Genomic DNA, 25,401 nt, shown 5'->3' with positions numbered 1-25,401 from the left:
TACCTGATTCTTTAACTTGTCTTCATATGTCTTGATAACTGGGCCAACTAGTTACGTTTGAGAGGTATGAAGGAGAGAGCATAATGTTTGGATAACGGTGAGCTTGTTTGTGGAAACTCGCTCTCATCTATGTTTTTCCTGTTGAGCATACTTTTTTGTTTTTAGAGGATTTTGGAAAAAACAAGTGTGGGGCACCTCACAGGTATCTGTGGAGGTAAACAGAAAGGTTTCATTGTGATCTTGTTTAAAAACAACCTCCCTTCCCCTCTAATAAGAGCCAAAGGTCTATCAGAAGGTGCTTGGGTTTGTTGCCCTTGTTGCTCGCAGAACTACTCTTTTTTTTGTTTTCTTTGATGTTGTGGCTTGCTTCCTGGGAAACAACGTGCCTGAATGATTTGTAGGGACTAGACAGTCCCAATTTTTGATGTGGACTGGAGGCTGAGTAAAGGACACCTTTAGTTACGTCCAGTTGTGATAAGTAGTACTGGCTTTCCCAAACAGCTGTTCTTAAGCTTTTGTAAGCATGACATGAATTCATCAGCTGACTGCATCATTGGAAATGGAAATTGTGCTTGACTTAACTTGAAGGATCAGATCACTGACATTCAGGGGACAGAATGTAGTCGATACTGCCCAATTCTAATAAAACTTGGCAGCTCTACAGTGACAGCCAAGCATCATGCCTTGGAGACTTTCACATTTACAGAATTGCAAGTAGTAAGTCTTCTGACCTTTTTTGGAAGAACCGTAAGCATCTGTGTGATGTGGTGGGTGGTTTCATTAAGGGGGGTAGTTCATCCCCAACTGACTCCTAGACTCTTGGTTGTTCTTACTAGATAGTATGAAGCAGTATGTATGGTAGTGATGAGAGTTTTGGTATTCCTCCTCAATTTGGATATGAATGCCTGCAGATTAAAGCTCACCTGTTGTTGTTTTTTTGCATTAACTCTCCTGTGTGTTAGTGTGTGTGTGTGTAGTAGACTTATCTGCATCTTAATTGCTGAAAGCTATCTGCTGGGGTAGAGAAGGGTGGTGGGCTGTGAGAAACCACTGCTACAAAGCTTCTGTAAAGAAACAGGAAAGGAAATAAATGTATAGCTCCATGAGAGAATGCTCTGTTCTGAAGCAGCGTGAGGAGAAAATAGTCATATTCTGTGACGGTGGAATCAATAGGGCCTCTGTTGAAATGAATGAGAATTTTTATCTCTTGAGGCTATTGTTGAGGGCAGACTGAGGCAAATGTTTAATGGGTTCTTGCTTTTGAAATAATTCTATAACTGTAAGGGAGAGGAACATGCTTTTAAAAATTGAGTGAGCAATTATGAAAAGGCTAGTTGCTGCTTCTGTAAATGGTTCCTTTTGTCAGAGTTGAGTATTCAGTATTTGAACAAGCATTGAGGAGTCAGCAGTCATAGCAATCACAGAATTTCTGTTTATGTATTTATTTTGTGACTTCGGACTTGGTGTGTGTTGATTTGCATGTCTGTAAAATGTGGATGTCTGTCCTGAAGAAAGCTTAACAAATGTATAGAGGTAGAACTTCCAGTTTCAAAGGGAATACCTCTGCAAAATATAACTTCAGACAAATACAATTACCTACCAGCATCTTTTTCGTTCTTGAATTTTGGCATTTAGGTTGTCTCTGAAAAGTAAGCAGTTATCAAAGTGCTAACAGTATATAGTGCTTACGCTATACAGTGCTTATAGTACCACAGATATACTATACTAGAACTCTGGAATCTAGAGCCTGTTATTGACTGAAAAGGTATTCATAAATATTTAGGAACAGTAATGGTAAGTAACATGGATTGCTTAGCAAGAACAGTGGTACCTGGGAGTAGTGAAGAATGGGCTATTCAAAGTCTTTCATGTGCAGTACCTGTTTTTCCGGGTGCAAAGCAGATGAAAGAGTAACAAATGATTAGAGTGTGTAACATTCACAGACATGAAGTGTTATCGTAAATTGTACTTGAATATTAGAAACTAATACTTCTGCGAACTCGTGAAGTTCCTGATTTTTGTTTTGTGTGTACAAAACTTTGAAATGTGTGGTTGTTCTGTTTTTGCTTTTGACAAAATAGTTCTGGATAATGCAGTGTTTTGGCTAGGCACACAGCTCGCTTAAATTTAGAAGGAAGAGTGAGAAATTCCAGCTTGAATTTCTTGTTTATAAAACACATGTGTGCTCATGCTCTTGTTCTCGCCTCCTTCATCTATGTATATACATGCATGTATATAGCTGTGGTATTTATTATGGAAACAAGGAAAAATGAGTACTCACTAGATTGCTAGGGTTGTTCATGCTTCAGCAATTTATTCTAACCTACTCATTTCGTTGAATATGGGAAGTGTTTACTTAGGTCACTTGCCAAGTTTGATGCTGTCTTGTTTGGCTTTTAAAATGCTCGGAGTACCAAAAGACTTTGTTACATCCTCACTTCGATTACTGCAGTAGGAACCAGGAAAGAAAAATGCTTTTTTGAAAATGAAAGAATAGCTTGAGTTTTAGAAATACTAAGCTGAAGTGATTTTTTTTTTTTTTCCCCTTTACCTTGTCAAATTAACATGATTGCATGTTTCACTTTTTATGCTAAAGAGTTTCTGATCTTCAAAGGCAACTTTCAAAAAGACATGCTGGTTCAGCCAAGGAGACTAATATTTTAGAAGGAATATTACCAGTAATAAAAAAGACAGAGTTATGATAGATTGCATTAATTTTAATAACTTTTTGTACAGCTCTTGAGTCAAGATGTTGGAAATTAAAGGGAAACACAGCTCTTAGTTCGGCTGCAGTGTACTTATACCTGATGTATGGTATTATCTTGCACAGACATGTAAAAAGGCTGCATGAAACCTCGGTGTGTGGCTTGCTGTAGCAGTGCTGTAAGAGAGGTGCGAGTTCATTTTCTAATCTCTGTTCAGGGGTCACATGACCCTGTATCCTTTTTGCCCCTACTTGTGATCTCTGCCCTTCAAATGGAGCAAAATGCTATTAAAAATATCTTGAATTCCAGTAGCATTGGGTTTAGTAGAGGGTAAAAAAAAAAAAAAAAGAAAAAAGTGGTCTGTGGTGCTTAATTTCTTGTCCTTTCCAACAGAGGCTGGGAAAGAGGATAACCCGTGTTTTTCCAGACTTTGTCATGGTCACACTAATATTTGTTTACCAGTTTTGGTATACCTGCTTCACACTGTAATGAAATGTGGCTGACATAAAATGCTTTACATTTAATTTTCCTAGGTTGTACCAGCAGGTTAATATTAATCATCAACTGTGCAAGCTGATTCCTTTGCAATTTGGGGTCCGGGAATATCAGCTCAACTTTTTCTGGTAGTCCAGTGTAGTAGTTGATGGTATTTTGCTTCTATTAAGATCAAGTGGAGATTGGTATGAAAACTTGAGTCTTGATTCTCCCTGCTCCCCCCTCCCTGTTATTCAGACAATAACAGGTGAACATGCTGGGCTCTTGAGTACTTCTGGGACTCTAGTTTGTCTCAGAAAAATTTAAGAGATAGTGAATGTAACAGACTTAATCAAATGCATGCAAATATTCATGCAAAAATAATAAAAAACCCTAAACTTAATTGCATTGTTAGGAACAACGTTATACGCCTGACTGAGAAATTTATGTAGCGATAGTGGTAAACGGTATTCTTGAACTAAACTTGAGTAAAAGCTTGGTTTTTTGTTTCTGTCTGGGTAACCTAACTTACAGGTTTTCCGTAATACTGCAAACAGAAAGTAAGGAAAGAAGGTGACTACTTAAATAACTTGGGGGTGGGGTGGGGCAATGATCAGAATTTTTTTCCCTGAAACCTGTGGGATGAATGAGGGGAAAAAAACCAAATTGTTAAATGAGATGAGAGGAAAACAAGAAAGAAATGGGTCTGTCTTGTCAGAAAGTCAGAACTCTGGAAGTTAGATGATTTGATGTTAAGGTACCTTCCCCTGCCTTCCAGTGATACAAATGTAATGGCTTGTAGCTGGTGTGTAAGCAAGAGAAAAAGAAACTAAGAGCTGCCTGCCTCCCCCAATGTAAAAGATGCAAGTATTTCTTTTATGTGCTTTAAATCTTGTTTCGGAATGAGAGTTCCTAATACAAGCATCTGCCTTTTCATGAAGTCTCGGTTATCCACACAGTGCATGTTTTCCAGAAAGATGTAAAATTGGAAGCAAATGTAGGTCTTCTGCTTTGTAAGTATGGGGTATAAGTAGAATATTTAATGAGTTCCTGTGAAGTGTCAGATTTCATTTATCATGATAACCATCAATAATGCACCAGATGTTTTGACTGTGTTTAGTTTTGTATTAAATTAAACATAGGCAGGGGTGCATGAAGTTAATCTTTAATGTTGCCAAAGCTGGTGCTGTTGACAACTACTTTTTGGGTTCTGTGGGTTTTTTTGGTGGTGTAACTGTGTGTGTGTATGGCTTGTGTGTTTGTAGGTGTCTTGCTTATAGTAAAGAATGCTTTAAAAATAGTTGGCTTCATTCACATACGCTTATACTCTTAAGTTAATAGTGGTTTGAACAATCTTTTTCTTCCGTCCTGTCAATCAATTCTTACATTATTAGTTTAGTAAGTAATTACGTTCCCTATCTGCATTTTACTTGCTGAAATGGAGGCAAGGTTATAAATGGTGGTAATTATGTCTAATACTTCTGTTGTAAGGTAAGCAGAAAACTTCAAATGGGCTGTATCGTGTACTTAATACCTTTGTCTAAAATGCAATCCCCAGTGATTTGTTAGTGTGTAATACATAGCCTCTGTAAATGCTAACTAATGCATTTAGAATTTTTACTGCTAGGAGTTGATACCAACTGTACGCTGGCTGTTGAGTAGAGAAGTGTATCTGCAATGTGATTCTTAGCAACGTGTGGAAGCAGTAGGGTAATTAAGATGGCAAACCTTGGAGATCCAACATCCCCTCCCTCTTTCCTTTAGAAAATCAGCTACATCATTGAAACAAGACTTGAAAAGCATGCTCTGAAGCCAGAACAAACACCCTGAAATTTTTATCATAATGTTGCTTTTAAAAGTCCTAAATGTCCTCTATTTAAAATGAAATTCTTTTGTATTAACCTGCTTTCATATGCTAGCTTTCACCAGACTGCAGAATTGCCTGATTTGACTTTCTAATGTAACTGTAATGAATCTTCTGGGAAATAGAGCGATTGAATGCATATACTGTGCAACTCCATTGTAAAATATTCTGTCAGATCTGCTATATTTCTGATTTTATTTTTTTTAGGGGAGGGGTGTCCCTGTCAGGTACTAAAGCCTAAACCAAATGTATTCTCTAGGGAACTTCAGGAGCTCAGACACTACAGTGTGTAATATTGCCTTGATTAAATATATTTTCAGCATCACATACATAAATACACTGGGTGATGGTGGTACAGTTATATTAAATTCAAAGGCATGTATTTGGAGAGAAAAGAATGAAGATGAAAATTATTGGCAGATACCTTGTAATGGGCACAAACAGAACTGCTGGGTGTTAATGCATGTGCAGATAGCAAGGTGAAATATCTCATAGCCATATAAAGGCTGTATACATCTGTGTATAATAGCTCATAAGGACACTTCTTCTGTAGACATTGTTATAATGTAAGCATTTTATTCTGTGCTTTAATGTAGCAGCTGGTGAGCTTTTTAAAAGGGTTTTCTGTGATGCAAGTTTTTTTGTAGCTGGTATATCCATAGTGTTTGTAAGTGGAATAATACAATGCTGTTTTGTTTGTGTGAAAGAAACTGAACACTGGAGTTTAATAATTAAGAATTTATTAGTTAAAACCTCATGTTATAATTAGCCAGCTGGTGCTATTTTGAAACAGTTAGCTGCAATTAGTGTTTTTAAATAGAAGGGTCTTGCATTTAATGCTGTATAGGCTCAACTTTGGAGATTTCAGTCTTTAGAAGCTATTGAAGTCCAATGTTGAAGGTGAATTTTCTTTTTATTCTAATGAAAGGCAGTAATCATACTGAACTTTCAGGCTAGGTAAGTGAATTTGAACAATTTGAGGTTTATTTCCCCCCCCCGCCCCCGACACTGAGGGTGGAATGTATGGTGGTAGGGGTTTTTTTGTTAATTTTTTTTTTTCTTTAAGTAAAAGGTGTTTCTTTAATGCAGCGTGTGTGGCCTCCTTTTATTGTGGTGGGTTTTTCTGTTTGGGCTTTTCAAAGATAGTAAAAGGAAAACTGTGGCTGGATTGATACTTCTGTTTTAGCCACAGATAATCTAACCAAATAGGCAACCATCTGATGATACATGTGTAGGAGATCTATAGGTATCTGGGATGAAGAATGTGTGGGACAGGATTTTTAAAAAACGTGTTATTTTTTTGTCATGGGCAAGTATTTTTTAATAATACCAGCTTGAGTGGTGTGATGAAGCATCCGATGGGCCCTCCTGAGAGAGGATGATTATACTGGAGAGATACCAAACTATGAATCATTTACACTAACCTCTTGTGAAGCACAGCTTGCATTTTTAATGAAGGATGATTGCATTTCATAAACAGACCTTTAAAAATTAAAATAATATTGATCCTCTTTCATTTAGCTCTATTAAAACAGTAAGCTATATATCTCCTTCTAATAGCTACAGTACAGATTATTTTTAAAAATACACCGAAGTGTGCACAAAACTCTGAAGAGGATGGATTTTTGTATTATAATGCCTTCTTGTTCTACAGCTGTACTTGCATAGTGTCTGACTTGTGAATAACAGGATCATTTGACAAATATTGCATATACCATATGTGAAAGGGAAGGGGGGAATCAAACTATCTAATACTCAGCTTGACACCTAACAGCCATTCCTTTCATACTTTTATTTCAGGTCTGAATTGACTATTATTTGCACTCTTTACAATCTACTCCCAGGGAAGGCCGTACCCAAATACTCTTGTGTATTGCCTGTGTTTATACCTTTTAAAGTGGTATATGTAATCTTGCTTTTTTTTTTTTGGTTCCTGTATCTTTGGGCTTCCTACGTCTTCAAGATGGCTGTTGTAACAGGTAGAGATGGCCAACATGGTTCTTGAGCTGTGTTCAACTTCTGAATGCTGCAGTGTTTAACTTTCTCTTCAAGCTGTCGCATACCCTCACTGTGGTTGTGATGTTATTGTAGCTTCTGAGTAGCCAAATTCCCCAGTGGCAGGAGGAAGCAAGCAAGCAGGTGGAGTGAGAAAGATGTTACCAGGCTATCCTTAAATTCTCCTGCTTATTTAGCTTCATGCTGCAGTGGAGCTGTAGGATATCCAGGAAGCCTTGTAGTCCATTGTGTGTGGAGTTTTTGTACCCCTCAGCTTTCTGTGTTCTGTGCCTTTTGATTCATCAGGGCATACAGGTCAGCTTCTTAGTAAACTCTTCCTTGCAAATTAGGTTGAAAATAATACTTGCACAATATTGGCAGTGTTGTGAAGCAATCCAAGTAAGAGTAGTTCAGGTTCTGCCTCTTTCTGGAGAGTAAGTGCCATTGGATCCTGGTGATGAGCAGGTTTGATATACTTGCAGTGTTTGAGGTGGGAGCCTTTTGTGTGATAGTCTCTTGAATTTCCTTTAATTGTGTACATGTGTGAGCCAAAGTTATTTTAAGGCCCTGGATTGAGCTGTTATACTTCAAAACTGAAGAGTAAACAAAAGCAGCAGCCAGTATTGTAGTAGCTCTTCAGAGTAGTAGATTAGCTTATTAGATTATTCAAAGATTATTCTAAGTGATTTTCAACATTGAAACATAAGGAATAGAGATGCTTCCCTCACTGTTATGATCATTACTTTTTTTTAATCTTATATTATGTATATTGCAGTTTCTCCATAGCTTCCAAAGTACTTTACGGAACAGTGGAGTATCGCTCAGTTCAGATCTGATACTTGAAAAAGCCATACTTAAGAAAAAGAAATTGTATAGACCACTAGCTTGTTGGTTGTTTCAAAGGCGACTTGCGGAAATCACGTTTTCAGAGCAGTGGTTGTGGTAGTCGCTAAATCTCCTTCGTATCTGCGCATGTGTGTCTGTGGTGTCTTTGGGGAGCGGGTCATGATACATCCTTTAACAGAGAGATTAGGAAATGTTGGCAGTTGGAACTTAAGGCAGAAAAATAGTTGAAGAGAATTGTCTAGAAGTGCCAGCTTCCATCTTGGTCCCATGCAACTTTTCCTGGGAGGTCAAGTTTGCTTAAAGAAGGATTTCCCCAACAGCATTTTCACCTGACAAGGCTCCAGCTGATTTGTTCATTCAGAACAGTTTTGTACAATGCCCTCTTCTTAGAAAGTAGTGAGTTGAAAATTGCTGTGAACAAAACTAGGTGTAGTTTATATATCTGTGGGGGGAAAAAAAATATCAGTATTTCATTTGGTATCTGATATTGAGTCCCATGGCCAAAGGGCAGATTTAAACTTAAATCTGTTTAACTTAAAAATGCAGGTAGTATATTGCAAGTTGAAGACAGATAAGTACAAAGCAGGTTCTCAAGCCTTGGAGGGTGTTATAATTTCTATATTTTTCCTGTAGATAACCTTTTTCTTTTGTGAATTGAGTTGGGCAATTGAAATAAAGGCTGTTGTTGCACAGAAAAGATGTTCTGCGGACTTATCTCCATATCGTGTCAGTGTTTTTCGCTCCCTTCTTTTCCCTTTCTGATGTCCTTCCATGTAAAATTTAATTCTGCAAATCCATTGTAGTAGATTGACTTGCATCTTCCTGTCTCTAGAACAAGTTATATACAAATAAGCCTTTTGTCAGGGCATTTGAAAAAAGCAGTCGACATTTGGAGTCAAAGGCTTTAAAATCTGTGTGTGTCACTGCTTCAGCATTGATAATTTATTTTATGTGTACCTATGTGGAAAGTATGTGTGCCGTGTTTATCTATAAATGAAATTTTTCTACCAGTTGTTGCCATTTTGCTTTCTGGTTTTGTAATCATCTTTTATAAAATGGCTTTATTGTTCACTGATCAGGTGTATCCTGACATAAATAAAACATTGGCAGTAATTGGCTGTGACAGATTTTCAGCACTCCCTCCTCTCTCCAGCGTGTGCAGCCTCTGACAGTTACAGAAGGCATCTATAGAACCCAGTCCTCACATAGGAAAGTCCCTGGGGTAATTGGCTTTGACGGCTACTGGTTGCTGCAATAATACTGATCCATGAGCTTGTGTGAGCTGCATAATGCCTCAAGGATTTTGTACCCATCAATATGTCCTCAGCTTGAATCATTTTTTTTCATACTTTTTCTGTGGCAGTTTATTAAAAGAAACGCTTGCTCCATTTACTGTGTATTTGGTATCTACACAACCTCAGCTGTCATGGTAGATGAAAACACTATCCTGCAATTCTGTGCAAAACACTGCTCTGTGTCTGCAGCTGATACAAAGAAAATATCTCCTGCAATTGGTGGAGGACACTTGCAGTTCAAGTCTCTTCTTTATGTAGGTACGTTGATGTTTTAAAATTATCCATGATAATAAAACATTATAATCTGTTGGCAAGAGCACAACTGCTCATGTTTGCAAAAATTAATAACCTGTGAGACAAACCCAAAAATATGAAAAGGCAGAGACGTACACGCTGAGTGAGGGCCAACAGTTTGTCAGTTATAACCACCGCTGAAGGCATGCTAACTTGTTTGCTACCTTAAGTAATAACTCAGGTTTCTTTCGGGTTGTCTGGTGGAAAAAGAATAAATCTCATAGTTGGTGGTATTGATCACAGTTGATGTTATTTAGGATATTCTGGGAAATGTAAATTGCAGCAAATCCACCTCAGTTGGATCCTAATCAACTGAAAGACTGAAGTTACCGGGTTCTTAACCAATATTGGCCCATAGAGTTGAAATGCATTAAAAGTAGTTCTTAAAACAGGATTACATTTTCTCAGCTAGAATTAATGCTGGCTCATCACTTAGAGCAGAATTTTTGTGGATGAAGTGTTGGCCAGAGTAATTTATTATCTCAACAGTAATCGTGATAGTTTTGGGGAAGGAAGTGTGTATAAATATCCCTGTATAACTTTGTTCTCTGATAATTTTAAGGTCCTCTGTTTAGGGAATCTTTTCTAAAGGATTCCAATAGTAGTTCAGGAAACACTAGACAGTAGACCCAATGCTACAATGGTGGAGAACTACCTGCCCTTGAAACAGATACTACTGCTTGCTTAAAATAAAATCCTTTTGGCGTACATCAAATCAACTTGCACCTGTAGTGGAATCTGGATGAGTAATGCATCTTTAAGAATGACAGTGACTCAGGGAAACATTGGGGATTTCGTTTGGTTATGCTTCAGTGCCAGACTCTTAACTCACTAGAATTAAGTTAACTGTGATAATTTTAACGTGGTTTATGGGGTTTGTAGTCATGCAATACCAGTGTGTTTTGATGACTCTTCTGGGGAAATATCAGATAACTCAGTGGGATATTCCGCATCTTTATTTTTAGAAGCAAAACACTTCCCAGAGAAACAAACCCTCTGCTTTAGTTGTCATTATAGGGAGGTCTGGCAAAATTTTAAGTTCCTTGTTTCATGGACTCACCTCTGTCTTGATACTGGGGGAAAAAAAGAAAAAAAAAATGTTGTTTGTTTAATTACATACCACAGAGAGAAAACTTATGATCAATGCCTGGCTGGCTGTTTGCTTTTGGGTTCCAGTTTTCCATGACAACAAAAAAAGTGTTTCCTACTTAGCTCATAGTTTATGAGTTTGTTTTTAGAAGTGTTTATGTGTTTTGAATCTTTAGGCAAGATAATGAAGCAAGATATTCCTCATTGTGTGGTCTTTCTATTGGTATTTTGAAGGAAAAGGTGCTAAAATGTCATTCTTTCCAGTAGATGAGCACAAAATGCAAATAAAATTTTAAAAAAGGGATTTCCTTTTTTTGGTAGATTATCTCCCCTGGAAATTACAGTAATCATTTGGGAAGAAACCTTTCAGAGGCAGAAAGAACAGATTAAGAAGCTCATTTTTGCATTCAGAAGAAGTACTTTTAAGCTAGAATGTTGCACTGTAGTATTTTTATTGTTTTTCAAGTTGTTCACACGGTGACCAGTCATACACAGATTCTGTCCCGTTATGACAGATAGAACATTGTGCACTGAAGAGCATGTTCTGTTTTCCAGGTAAACCTTGATTTGAAAACATAATGATATTTAAAACCATCCAGCCTCTCTTGTACTGTGGTATTGATATCTGCCCCCCCCCCCCCAAGAAACAAAACCAGGGAGTATAATTTTTTTCAAATGTGCCCAGCAAAGTCTTAGGAATCAAAAAGAGCAAAGTGCAGTTATAGGCTAATTGATTAATGTAATTGCATGTGTATTTGACTAAAACTGGGTTCTGCAACATTGGCAATTTTATTACAAAATGCATTATGATTGTAAACCTAGCAAAAAATATTTTGCTGATAGATGTAGCTGCTATTTCACATCCCATTTTCTACATAAACTAGTTTTAGTAGCTAGTGTATGAACAAGTGAAATAGCGTAATTTGCATCCCAATGAAGCTTGCTCTGGAAACTTAAGTCCATTGCAAAATTGCTTACAAAACTTAAATGTAAGAAAAGTAACTTTAATTCTTACAGCTTTAGACTCTCGCATGCAAATTGCATTTTAAACATCTTGTCATGTGCCAGGTAGTCGGTTCTCTCTTGCATGTCATTTGGGAGTGTTGAATCTATTTAGGAGGAAGCATTTTTGCCTAGTATCTGTCTTTTCACTCTTCCTCCTTCCACTTCTGGTTTAGGTGTCTGTCTTCCAGCAATGTAATATTATGAGTTTCAGCGCATGTTAGTTCAGCACCCTGCGTAGGTAACTTTTCAAAAGCTATTTCTAAGCTTATCTTTATTGGTTTAACTAAAACCTTTGGCTTGGGACTTAAATTTCAGCAAGAGCGGCAACTGCATATTGGCATGGCTGAATACCTTTATATATTAGAAAAGGATTGCATGCAGTGGATGTAGAAGAAAAATTACTAGGATATACTGGTTCTGTCTCGTGGTGTTTTGTGTGTCTTTTTAAAATTATTTTATTTGGGGAGTGGGTAGTGGACTTCAAAAGTGCAAGTACTTTGGATCACAACAGTTGCCTAAAGATGTCTGTCAGAGAGGAGTGGGTTGGTTCGGCTTCTAGATTTTGGGGAGACTCTTGGATGCAGTTAGTCACTGTTCCATGGACAAAAGCTGACAGTGGTCAAGGCATGCTGCTTTTGTCCTTTCATCTGCTGAGTGATCAGACTAGTAGGGTGACTTTCCTTCCCCCTACTCCCCCCCCCCCCCCCCCGCAAGTGGTTAAGAATTGTTTCCTGGGAAAAATCAACTCAAGTGGGCATTTAGATTGCAATATTATCCTGTGTAGATGTGTATTCTTCATGAAGACCGCTTCATGTAGTGTTAAACAAATCCATTTGGGAACAGAGTAAGGTAACTGATACTCTTAGTTGCCTTTAAAAAAAAAAAAAAAATCCTATGCTATTCCAGTCATACTCCAAATAATTTGTCCACAAAGATAAGCTGAATATTTAATGTTTCAGCTCCATCCCTTCCTTTGCTTCTCTACATAAGAAAATTGTCGTGCCACATTCTGCTAGTTGCAATGCCATCTGGATGTGTCTCTAACTTTCAAAAGCTTTTTATGCTTACTGAAGGTAATGGCTTGTCTCCTGTGTCTTTTTACATGGCTGACAAGACCGAGCCATATTTCCTAATGCCGGAGTTCTTTCAGACTTCCATGTCCAGTTTACTTTGCACTCTGTATGCAAGTACAGGGTTTTTTTTATTACTGTTTTATTTTTGCATGTGTATGTTTGGGGGGTTTTAGCTTTGAGTTGAAGGAAGGTGATACATTCCTTCCAGTGCCAGTACCAGCCACCCAGTGTTGAATTGTTTTGACTAAAGGGAGTTTCTTCCGCTAACTGTTTGTGTGTTTGAAGAAAAGCAAAAACCAATCAGAAATGGTTGTGCTAGGAATGGCAGAAGTCCCTATCAATAGTTTGAAAAGGCCTAGTGAGGACCCTGTTTGGTCTGTCTTCTAAATGAGGTATGGCACAATAAAGACCGCTGAAGTAAGGGTTTTTCTGGTGAAGCCTGCTTTTTGTGTAGTTTGCTGCTGTTGCACAGGCAATATAAATAATTGCTGGGCCTGATCCATGTACTACTTGATGCAAGCAAGAAACAAGTGGTGACAGGCAGTGGAAGCTAATCCGTGTGGTATCTGTATGGGAGAGCATAAATGTGGAAGATTGTTGCACTGGCCATCTCTCTAGCATTAATATTGGTTAGAATAACTGTCAGTAAAGGTCACAGTCTTGCTGATCCAATGTGAAAGCTACACAATCTTGTTAGCAGATACTGCACCAAACGAAAGAGGATTACATAGCAATAATAGTTCATAGTGTATCTTTTTATAGCACTCCAAAGGCGATTGATTTATTTTCAGGTGTATGAATGACGAAATACAAAACTTGAGTTAACTTATTTTCTTAATAAGATGTACACTTCATGTAATACTTCAAATGTGCTCTTCTAAATAACCTCATAATGATCCACAAGCTTGCCCTGACTTAAGAAGATTAAGGAATTAATGTCAAATTACAGACATAATGGCAAATAGTATTCACTCTGTTCGGCACGGAGGAGAGGTTGACAGTTGACAAACATTAAATGTATGTTTAAGATTCTTCTTAAAGAATCACAACTGTTATAATAATTTAATGTTAGTATGTCCTGAGTGTGTGTGAGGAAAAGATGGCATTGCGCAGTTATATTGTTGTTCTGTTTTGTGAGAGTTTGGCGAAGGGTACAGGCAGATCTGCACAGTAGTTGAAGGTGTCAGTTTAGTTCTATATTGGACAGTTTCTTGTAATGTCAGCAAAATCTAGAAAGTTAAGTTTCACAGTCAAAGCGTACTGGTGCAGTGGGTTAGTTCTGGTGTAAGATAATGATAAAATGTCTAAGAAGATTGTCTGTGTTACATAATACTAATGGAATTACAGTTGGTTAAACACATTAATATAAAGGAGGGAGAAAAATGCAGAGACTTTGGCTGTGGGAGGCATAAATGTTGCTGCTGAAAGCCATGGCATAATTTCTGAATATGTTTTTAAATTCAGTGTAGCTAGTTAAAAATAAGATGTAATAACTTTTAGTTTTCCTAGCTGTAAATGGCTTACCTTAATCTTTCTATTTTGGTCAAGTGAAAGGGAAATGAGGTCTAAGGAAATGCTCTTTAGCAAAAGCCGGGAAAGCTACCAAGATTACTTATCTGTCAGTTGAATCACAGGTAACTTTTTTTTATGTGTTTGCTCATTTTCAGAATCAGAGCAGTAGTGGTTCTACAGAAAGAATGGGTTGTGCTAAAACAGTGGCCAGACAGTTGATCCTCTTTGAAAAAGCAATCTGTATTGAGAGATGGAGTAAAGATTTGTAGCTATCAAAGGCTCTACATTTCTTTCAATAGGTTCTATTTTTAGCTACTGTTCTCCATTATTTGTTGATTTTGATGTTCAAAGGTAGATACACAGGTACAAAGGCAGTGAGCTTAAAACCCCAAACTGCTTCTTGCAGTGACAACTGTTACAAAACTGCAAACTTTGTGTAAAAGTAGAGAGCTGTCAACAGGAAGTCTAGTAGATACATTAGCTGTATATGACAATTTAGACCTTAAAAGCTGTGGTATTACAGCTTTTGTGGCTCAAAACCCAGTATCTTGCAAATGATATTATTAATCCAGTAATGTTTTACATAGTTTGGCACTTAATTCCATCAGGATATTGCTAAAGATTACATTCAGAATTATTATGTTTAGGGCTTGGGAACCTAATGTTGACCAGTGTACAGAAACTACTTTTATTGTGTATCATGGTCACCCACACAGATGTTTGTTTCTGTTTGCAAAAAGGCATATAGGTAGTAGTTATTTAGATACATTGATCAAAAACAAGAAAGAAAAAAAAATCACGTGTAGATTTTTTCAGGGAAGACATGGCTTGATATTTAAATTAGACTAAACATGGTAGGATTTCTGAGTGATGATTTTTGCAGTCCAAGTAGCCTAGTCTGGTTTTGTTCGCTATGACATAGCTGTTGTGGCTGTGAAGTTGAGTTTTTTTGACTTGTATTTGTTAGGCAATTGCAAGAGCAGCTGTTATTTTGAACGTTTCTCTTGCAACAAATATCTCTATGGAAGATAATTTGTGATGGAAGCTTATTATAGCCTTTCTGTAGGCTAGTGGTTCTGCCTGTTTATATTGCAAAAAACCTTTTCTGACTTATTTTCCGAATCTTTATTTTCCTGGCAATGACTTAATATGTTGGAGAGACAAGTGATTTTCTTCTGCCTCTCTGGATTTGTTGAGCTTGTTTAAAAATAAAAACCACTCTTGTTTTAACTCCTCATTTTTTCCTGTGATTTAATTTAAAGGAAATGTTTGTTTGAAGGTAGCCTTGAATTCTTATGGCCCTTGGAGCTCTTACAGTTACTGCCTGTGTCCAAAAGCAGGGTCCTCAAGATCTTTTTGAATCCCCTTAGATGAAGGATGAATATCCTCTTCAAGAAAGATTAGAAGGATAATCATAGATTTTCTGAAACAGAAGATAGGTCTCCAGTATGAGATATGTGAGTAAAGCTCAAGAGCATGACCTTGTGTGTTTACTTGTTTTTCTGTACTAGAAGATGTGGCCCTCAGACTGGAAAGTGAAGATGAGGGGGTGGTGGGGGTGAAGGAAACACCTTCCTCCTCCTTGGTTAGGAACTTCGATTGCCTTCAGAGCGCGCTAGAAATTGCTTGCATTGTTTAACTTGTTCATTATTCTCAGTCATTGGTTGCGAGTCTGCTTAATTTGGAGGATTAAACCAAAAAGACATTATTAAATTCTACAGTCTGGTTTTTTGTTTTGTTTTTTTTCTTTCCAAGGGCTCAGATTTGGATGAAATGAATCACTAATAAATGAATTGATTAATAGTTACTTTAGATGCTCGCTGCATAGCTCCTTTCTTGTGCCAGTGTTATCTTTTGCATGTACCTACTTTAAGTGAAAAAGTTTATAATCAATGAGTGAGAATTTAATGATGTCTTTCCACATGGCAGTAATTTACCCTCGTTTGAGATTGAAGTAGGTCTTTTAATAGTAGTTTGATAACTAAGTGGATTTTTAATTAACTGAAACCCTATGCCTTAAAATCTTTCACTTACAAATAATAGTTAAAAACTCCAGTTCTTATGACAGGTAATCTTACAGACATGACCAATGTTAAAACAGATCAACAATGGCTCTTGCAATTCATACTTAGTCTGATACAAAATATCTGAGAAATAGCAGCTTCCTTATTCACTTCAGTAGAAAGCTGCACATGAAGTCTTTGAAAACAAAACTAAGACTTAATCCAACATGAGCTAGTTAATTTTCCTCCTACGTGACAGAGAAGTAGCAATTTTTTTTAATGGCTTTGTACTTTAATCAGAGGTAGTGTCTTATTTTGCTGTCAGCATATTGATAGGACAGATTTCAGGGAGATTGTTTGTTGTGTTTTTTTTTTCTACTTACATTTTAATGTTTGCCTGAATACTTACATAGCTTTATTCATGTCATGATGAGGGAGACAGCTAGAGTGGCCAACAGCATGGGGCTAGTAATGAGAAGATCTATTTCTTGCTATTAGCATATCCTTTCACAGAAATGCTAGCATACTTACACAGCTTTCATGTCTGAAGAAGGAACTGTGTTGACATGGACACGTGTTACTTGATAAAATCAAAGGATTTAATGCTGCTTAGGTCTTTTAAGAGTATGCAGGAGTCATCTGATATCCAGAGGAGAAAACATTTAGGAGTTTACGCAGAGACTGTTCGTGCATACCGTCTTTCAAAAGGGTTCATACGCAGGGGAAAAGAGATCAAGATGCCCATGTCCTTGAGGTTTCAGGTAAGAAGCTTATCTCATGTTAGATGGTATAGTCTTCTATGACTTCTTTAGTGCTTTTGGAGATCAAAATTAGTAGCTTATGACACCCTTTAAGGCTGATAAGGATGGAAGGACCTGCATCTTTAAGTGATGAAAAGTAAGTCCTAAAAATAGTTGCATTGTCTAGGACTGACTTACACTTAATGTAATTCCAAGAGTAAAACCACTTCAAGTTGTTAACTTACTGGAATTTGTACAGAAAGGGGCATGTGTTAGGCTGTGTTCCTTTGTAAAACACTGATTTAAAAAAAAAAAAAAAAAGATTTTGTGCCTGTCAGTAGAAAAGATGATGTGTTTCTCTGCCCAACATGAACAACTTCTTTAGGTAAGCTATAGAAATGAAGGTGATTAATAGGCATATGACATAAAAAACTCACGGTCTTTTTAGCTAAGCATGTTGGTATTTTTTCTTAAGTTGGACTACATAACTTAGTCTGGGCTGTGGATCTGTGGACATGGCGGACATTTCTGTCATGAAAAACTTTGACATTCCCACAAAACTGGGACAGGAAATAAAAAAGAGAGGTGCTAACTCCAACATAAGAAAAATTAAGCTTTTCCTGCTCTGTGACAGGTTTCTTAATGACAAAATGGGCTTGGTGACTACAATGGAGTTCTATTCTTAGCTTTGCCATTATTTCCCACCCCCCATTAAATTTTCATGGGTAGGAAAATTCATCAGAAGTGAAACTAGTTGCAAGTCTTCTGCTCTGTGAAGGAAGATTCCCAGTTTATCTCCTCAAGGTAAAATGTAGGAGCATTGCTGTCTCGCTTAAGCTAAGCAGTTGAAAATGGAAGTTTGCGAGAGGAATTTGAAAATGAGACTTTTCAGCCTGGATGATATTGAAGCTTTGTTACTGCTAAAATGTCTGGGTTTTTTTTTTGTTTGGTTAGTTTTTTAATATACTGTTCTGGTGTTTGGTGGTGGTTTTTTTTATGCAGCCCAATGCAATAACTCCCTCTGGGCATTGGTATTTTAGAGAATTTTTTTTTTTCTTCCAGGGAGAGGGGGAGGAAGCTTATCCAAACACTGGTAGCAGGTGGGAGAAAAGCTGCAAGTGGACATGCATACCAAATAAGAAGCTTTGCTGCATGGTGTCTGTTGTTGTTTAACAGTACTTAAAAGACCAGGAACTTTTTTTAACACTTGTTACAGGGGAACTGTAAAATTTTACAGGTGTAAAATGTCACATCGTTCCTGTGGATGTTGTGCTCTTAGAAAAGCTGCACTGTGTGTGGTAAAAGCAACACCCCTTCATAAACTAAATTCAGAGAAAGTTCAGTTGTGTACTATCACACAGTTATTGACAACCTGCTTAAATAAGTTGATAGTTGTTCAAAACTGCAAAAAATGCAAAAAATCACCTGTGTGATTTCATTCACCCCTCTTCCCAGGTCAGACTGTGGTGGATATAGAACTGATACGTACGTATACGTGTGTGTATACACGTACGTATACGTGTGTGTATACACGTACGTATACGTGTGTGTATACACGTACGTATACGTGTGTGTATACACGTACGTATACGTGTGTGTATACACGTACGTATACACACACACTGTATGTAAATTTAGAAGAGAATACATTTATCCCCTGAGGTCTGAAAAATGCTGTTATTGGCTTTTGTGTAAAATACTGCCGGTTTTTAGAAACCTGCAGATACTAGTGGTATGAATTCTTTAAGTGAATGAAGCATTCGTGTTTGTCATTAATTAGGAGCTGACTCTAGAGGGCACTCTAAATCAAGATAGCATTCTCCTTCCCCTTTAACATCGAAAGATCATGCTTCTCTGAAGAAAAGCAATAAAAGTCGCTGTGCATTCCTTCTGTCTTTCTCACCAACCGCATGGCCTCTCAGTGTATTGGAAACAAGAATATTGGTTTGGACTGGAGAGCTACTCTGGAAGATGTGTCTTAATTATTTAGCTCTGGGGGATTCCTTCACAAGGATTCCAAAATACTGTGAGCTCTAACACCCTACATCTCATTTTCATGCTGATTTAAATAATTTGGATGTTTGAAGTATCTTTGCAGGGCTTTATAGAGCATAAATAAAAAGCTGAATGGTTCAAACTGAATGGTGTTTTCTTACTTTCTCGGACAAGAGGTAAAATACTGCTTTTTTTTTTTTCCCCTCAGTGTATTCAAAGAGGAAGAAGCAGTGCCTTGACCAGCAGCTGGTAATAACTGGTGATAAAACATGTAATAATGTACAAATTCCGAACTGAGATTTCATGTAGGGATTTTTTTTTCTGTTCTTCGTAACTGTCCCTGTAACACATACTTCTTTTTCTTACATTTACATACAGTTTTGTGATCCTTTCCCAAACAACTAAGTAACTGTCCTTGGGAGGGCATTTTCTGGTTAGAGATTGTAAAGCCTCAAAGTGCTAATGGTTCTTAGTTGCTTAGTGTAGGACTGCAGCATAGGGCAGTAGATTCCATATAAAATGCCTTTCTGTTTTGGCAGTTGTGGTAGGATGTATATCCATGGGTCAGCTCTATGTGACCAAGGCAGACTATTAAGAAGTGCTGGTAGCATTTTAGGGGGAGTGTAGGTATTGCTATTCTCAGTCATGGCTCTTGCTGTTAGAGTAACTTCCTAAATTAAAAGTTGAACTCCTTTTAACATGTATTTTGAAACCTGAAAACACAGCATTGGCATTAATTGCATAGATACAGGACAGGCTTCGAGGTCACTTAATTCAGGTAGCTTTTCAGTATATTTTCCTCTGAGCATGAGAACTGCTTCCCTAATGACTAAAAGAAGTCTGCTGGTTGTTTAAGATCTTACCTGAAGCTGTAGCTCAAGTTCTTGGTTGGAGAATATTTAAATCTGCAAATATAGTGTCTGTTCATATTTCTCTTCTCTTTGCTGCTCTGGCAAGAATGATGCATTTCTTTTACAGCTTAAAGTCTTGTCTTGACTGCTTGGGGTGCGTGGTCATCCTAGTACACGCAAAATTAGGGAGTATGATTGATTGGGCTCCCCTCTTTTGTTGTACTGAATATACTTTGCCTGTTTCCTCTGGAAAAGTATTACTGTTTCCCTCTGAATATACAATTGGGTAATACAAAACTTGTAATTTTTACCTCTGACTTGAGTGGTTATGAGGATAGTAATTGTTTCAGTCTGGAGATTAAAACTTGTCTCCCATGTCAGTTATTAAATGTGGGAATAGCTGCAGGCTGTGGAATAAAATATTTGATTTACAGTGTAACTCTGTGAAAGGCTATAGCACAAGAACTGTATAGATTTGTTTGGTATAAAAGCTTCATTTAAGAGGAGAAGCAGCAGCAGCCTACTAGACCATTTCTGGTTGTGATTTCTATTTTAGTAGGCTGAAGCTCAATGTGGTGATTTGTGTGGTATAATGATGGTAATTCAGAGCTGGAAGATGAGTTGTCTGTAATTTTGAGCCTTTCTCAGTGTTACAGCTTCTTATCAGCAGAGTTAACAGGAGCTGAACTGCCTATAATACATGGAGTTTTCCTCCTTTCTCAAGTTAAAGGTTAAAGTTATTACAAGCATGTCTGTGAGCTTTTGTTAGCATTGAGGAGTGCTTTGGACACTTGCACATTATTGCTGTGGACATATTTTTCTACTTAACGTGGTGAGCAGTTGTTTAATTGGAAAAGCTGTTACTTCTCTTGATCCTGACTGTAGTAAAAATCAATGTCTTCTCTGCAGTCTGAACTAATAGGAATCAAACTCATTGAAGGATGAAAATGGTTTAATCAACAGAGCACCATCTTAAAGGTTATTTTAAAAAAACCCAACGCAAACCCACAAACACCCCCACACAAGCTCTGAAAATAATGAGCAAAACGTGGTGCTTCCTACCTTAAGTTGGACTAATGGAGGGAAGGTAGTAGAGGTTTTAATCTGAAATGGATCTAGTGATATTCTTGGGAGCTATTTGATTTCAGAGTCTTTCCTTTTAAACACCACTTCCTATATATATCTTCAACCTTTTGGATTAACTGAAAAATGAGGTCTAATAATGGGTTTCTTCGCAGTGGAAGCCCTGGAAGGCACTCTCTATTCATTCCAAGAACTGAATCAAACAGGGTTGTCAGGCTTGTTCTTGACCTCACTTGTCCAGTGAGGTCCACTTATTTAAAATATAACTGGTTATTGGTATCCCCAAGTGTAGATTTCATTGTGAAAGAGGTAGCGAAGGGAATGACAACAACATTTTGTTGCCTACTCCTTTGGAAAAATGTAGGTGGTGTTGGGGTTGGAATTGATGTCTTGTAACCCTGTGACTTGGGTAATGGACTAGGCAATCATTGCTTACATGCCTGTAAAGGGAGGCTACGGAGTACACTTCATGTTGCTTTCCTGACATTGCATTCACTGTTAATATTTAACCACTGTTATCAACTGTGCTTTACAAATACGCCTGGAAGTACAGGATTTGATTGTAGTTAGTTAGCTTTCCAGTTCCCCCTCTTCTCTACAATTTATTTAGTTGATTTTTACACCCCCCCCACCCCCACCCCCCCCTCCCCGTTAGTTCACTCCTGACAATTCACTGCTTAATGTATTTTACAGCCATGACTTGCTACACACTGGCATCCTCATGGAAGTTAGACGTGTGCAGTGTGACCTTTTCATCTGTTGTTTAGGGGGAGGGCACTGGTTCTTCTTGCTGTCTGTGTATGGTTACATGAATGTGAAGTTACATGTGCATTTGCTAGTGTAGACACGTGATTTGAAAATTTTCATTCTGAAACTTGATGACTGGAGACTATAAACAGGAACGAAGCGGATAACCTAGTGTGTGTTCTGTGACTGCTTAATGATGACTATGTTAGGGAAATTGAAACAAAGGGTAACCTTTAAATTATTTTTTCACCTCCTGATATGCCTCTCTTGGCACATTCAGATCCTAAAAAGCAAAGAAGCAGATTTTGTTTCATGAGGAAGTTGCCTGCCAAGCTTTAATGCAGTCTTATTAATGCAAGTCTTATTAATGGATTATCAATGAACTCGTGAGGTGTATGTGTATGCTTGTTACTGATAAAACACTAGCACGAAAATACAGCAGTTCCTGTCAGTCACCTCGTCAAAGTCTAGACATTGTGTTCAGCAGAGAATGAGATAATAGCTCATAGACCAAACAAAGAACACCTTTGAGGTTCTATGTATCAATCACATGTCCAAAGACTTGCCTGTGTGCCTCTTTTTTTGTGCATTTGCACGCTGTTTCTGTTGCTCTTCAGTTCATGTCTTGATTAATGACTCTAATTGTTAGCTAGAGTGGGAACCAAACGTATTAAAGAACTTCCTGTGATGTTGCTTAACTTTGTGCTTTCGGTTTGTTTTTTTTTTCCTTAATGCTTTCAGTTGGGCCGTTGTCAGCACTTGAGGGGAGAACTGAAGATTTAAAATTTGCAATTGCAAAGTGAAGTCTCTACATGGTCTTTGTGGCTTCCTTGAATTTACAGTGTTTTGGTGGGTTTTATAACTTTTTTAGGAGTCTGACACTAGATGGCATACTGCATCTTGACCGTGTCACCTGATTAAAAAATAGGCACTGATGACTCTTGAGCCCTTTTTGTTGAAAGAGGTTTCTTATGTTTCTATGCAGTGGCTTTAAAGGTGTGTGTTTATTGTTACATTAGAAACTTGCCTTACATCATCTGAAACTCAAGCATTCATGTTGTCCAGGAATGTTTGTCTTTGTGTAAATTTACGTAAATATTTTCTTAAATGAATGTTTGTGTCATGGAATTGTCCCTTTGTGTGTATGTGTGTGTTTCATTTAGGTCTTGATTTGCAATCTGCAGGCAGTTGCTTTCATCAAAGATGTAATGTTTGGAACACAATTTAGAATGGGAGGGAATGGTATTCTGATGTTTTACAGTTTTCTGCAAGTAATTTCAAGAAATGACATAGCTCTCACGTATCCTTATTATGTTGCCTTGAAATTATTTGGTTGCCCAATTCTGATGGGGTTTATATGTTTTAAGTGTTTCTGTCGTAGTTTGTGTGAATTGCTGTGTTTTCTCTCCTTGTCGCAAGAAGAGACAACTAAATAGAAGATCTGAGGTGCCTTTTACATTAAATCCTCTTTCTGATAGGCCATTGAAAGAACAGTGTCAGGGAAAAAACACCATGTTGCCAGTATAGCCTTCCTAAAAATACTAAGTTAATTTGTGTGTTTCTGTAGTAGCTGCATTACATATGAAACCAAGGTGAACGTAGTTAAGACTAGTGTGTTTTTATGAGAGAATTTGGAAGGAAGTTCAAGAGTCGGAATATAGTCACGTGAATGGGATTCTTAAGCCCTTAGTGTGATTTTATGTTAAATGCCGATAGGAAAATGTGCGTTGTTTTGACAAGTAGCACAGAACTGATTTATGTTAAAATATACAGCAGAATCTTTTTTTGTGTGTGTGTTTGATAAGCTAGTGTAAACCATGCTTAACTATTGCTACGTCTTCATCTGCAGTGTGCGAAATATTGTGAAACTGATTTTGAAAGGCCTTTTTGACTGTTAATTGGTTGATATTAGCTATCAAAAATCTGCCGCTTCCTTTTAGTTCACTTAAAGCTTCTGCATGGGAGGTTGAAGACCACTGTGTGAAATATGTTCCTACATCAGTAAATCCCCATGTTTGAAAAACAAATCAAAATAAGTTGAGTCCAGCAAACTGCTTATATAATTTGCGTGATTTAAGGAAGGTCATGTTGCCCTCTGAGCAGAAAAGTTTTTGAATTTATCTCTTTATCAAGTCTTCCAAAAGGTAGAGAGACCTCTTTCAGAAGCATGAAAGGTCTAATTTAAGTGTAGTAGGCTGTAGCATGGTCATTGCAGATACGTGCCTAACACTTGGTTGCAATTCTTACTTCGCTGTATTTTTTTTTTTTTAAGGCTCTTAAGAAATGGATGCCTGTGCATGTGGGAAAGTATCGATTTTTGACATAAACCTCTATTTCTTCCTGTGAGATGGAAGCTGTCTTGTTTGCTTACTATTATGAATTTGTGGAGGGAAAAGGAGAAGAGGAATAAACCAAGAACCTTCTACATTATTCCATGATTTGGGGGATTCTGGAGGGGTGTGGTGGAACAATGCCCGAACTTGTTTCATATGCTAGGTATCTTCTCCCATAGTATTGGGAAATGAAGAGTTTCTTCCCTATGTAACTGAACTAGAGTCATGTGGTTTCAGACTGTTAACATTTTTTCAAGATTATAGTACAAACTTCCTGTTTTTTCAGCTTATCTCCCTGTCTGGAGGAAAAGATTATTATAGGTATGGTCACATCCTGTGGTTATTGTCGCTTAAAAAAAAAAAAGTCTATTGAATTTGCTGAAGCCTTTGAATGTGAAAGTGATTACTACACTAAAAAACTGTGAGCTGTAGTCACATTTCCGATCTGTGCTGTGATTTCAATAAAAGCCTGTAAATCCATTGCAAATTTTACATACCTGTTAGTTCAATTTCTGCTATACTTGGTGCATTGAGAAAATCTCCTGGTAAAGAATCTGTCTTACTCTGGAAGGAAGATTGTAAAGGAAGCATTTGGCAGTCATTTCCTTTAGCTTGTGAGTGTGAGCATGCTTTATATTATAATAGTTTGAACATACCACAGGCTGTTGATAGAGGTATCAAGTTTTCTACTCCCAAAGTTACTTTTAGTTGAAACTGGAGGGAAGAACAGGCAAACTTCCATTGGTTTACAATTGCTTTAATAGAGTTGAAAAAGATGCCTTTGCTTACTTCTACCTTCCCTCCTTTTCTTCCGCTTTACCCTTTCCCCTGCCCCCCCTTTAACTATTGAGAGTTTTATTTTGTTTGCTTTTTTAATATACAGCTGAGAACAAATGGTTTCTTGGTTTTTTTTAAATCCAAATTCTCAAGTATGTAAATTTTTCCTTTGAAATATGATTTTTTCTTGACAAATATTTGGATTTTTTCTTGTTTAAGATAATACCTTATAAAATGAATTGTGTGTGTCACTTTGTCATTAAATTCAATAAGCTGCTGAACAGGTTGATGTCTTGCCGTAAGTACCACAAAATCTGGCAGACACAACTGGATTTTGTTTTAATATCCTTGGCTTACAACGTACCATTCTGTAATTTGGAGTTTCCCAGGGCAGGGATTTTCTACAAAAACATTTTTGAATTTAAGTATTGGTCCCTACAGAGAAGAGGAAGCAAACCAGAGGAGAAATATTGAAAAAAGTGGGTTTTGTCATTAGCAGGCATGGACTTTTTTTGCTTAAATTTGTCTTGCCTGGTTTGTTTTCATTTCCGGATATGAAAGCTGTAGCTGGTTTTCAAGTTGTCTCACTACTTGTTCCCTAGTAGCTTGGTCACAATATCCCCACTGAGTTTTTTACAATTCATACTTGTATATTCTGCCTTTGCACGTAAAGCTTTTATTTTAAAACCTTGCCAAGTTGCTGCATTCCTTGGGTTGTTA

The 25,401-nt window shown here is 37.4% G+C and overlaps 1 protein-coding gene across 2 annotated transcripts in view; it reads left to right on the top strand.

The window, feature by feature from the left end:
* The window catches only part of RERE (arginine-glutamic acid dipeptide repeats), a 257,146-nt gene that overhangs the window by 19,607 nt on the left and 212,138 nt on the right, over positions 1 to 25,401 (top strand). Inside the window, exon 1 of one of the 2 annotated variants that reach the window (XM_049803223.1) lies at positions 17,038 to 17,052. The exons of the other annotated variant lie outside the window; for it this stretch is intronic. The gene's annotated coding sequence lies outside the window, so the exon portion shown is untranslated. Of the gene's footprint in view, positions 1 to 17,037; positions 17,053 to 25,401 lie in introns of those variants that run through there. 2 annotated transcript variants of the gene reach the window in all.

The sequence above is a fragment of the Accipiter gentilis genome, chromosome 1, assembly GCF_929443795.1.
Source record: "Accipiter gentilis chromosome 1, bAccGen1.1, whole genome shotgun sequence".
Lineage (NCBI taxonomy): Eukaryota > Metazoa > Chordata > Aves > Accipitriformes > Accipitridae > Astur > Astur gentilis.
The sequence above is the reverse complement of the archived record's forward strand: the minus strand, read 5'-3'. Positions and strand labels throughout refer to the sequence as shown.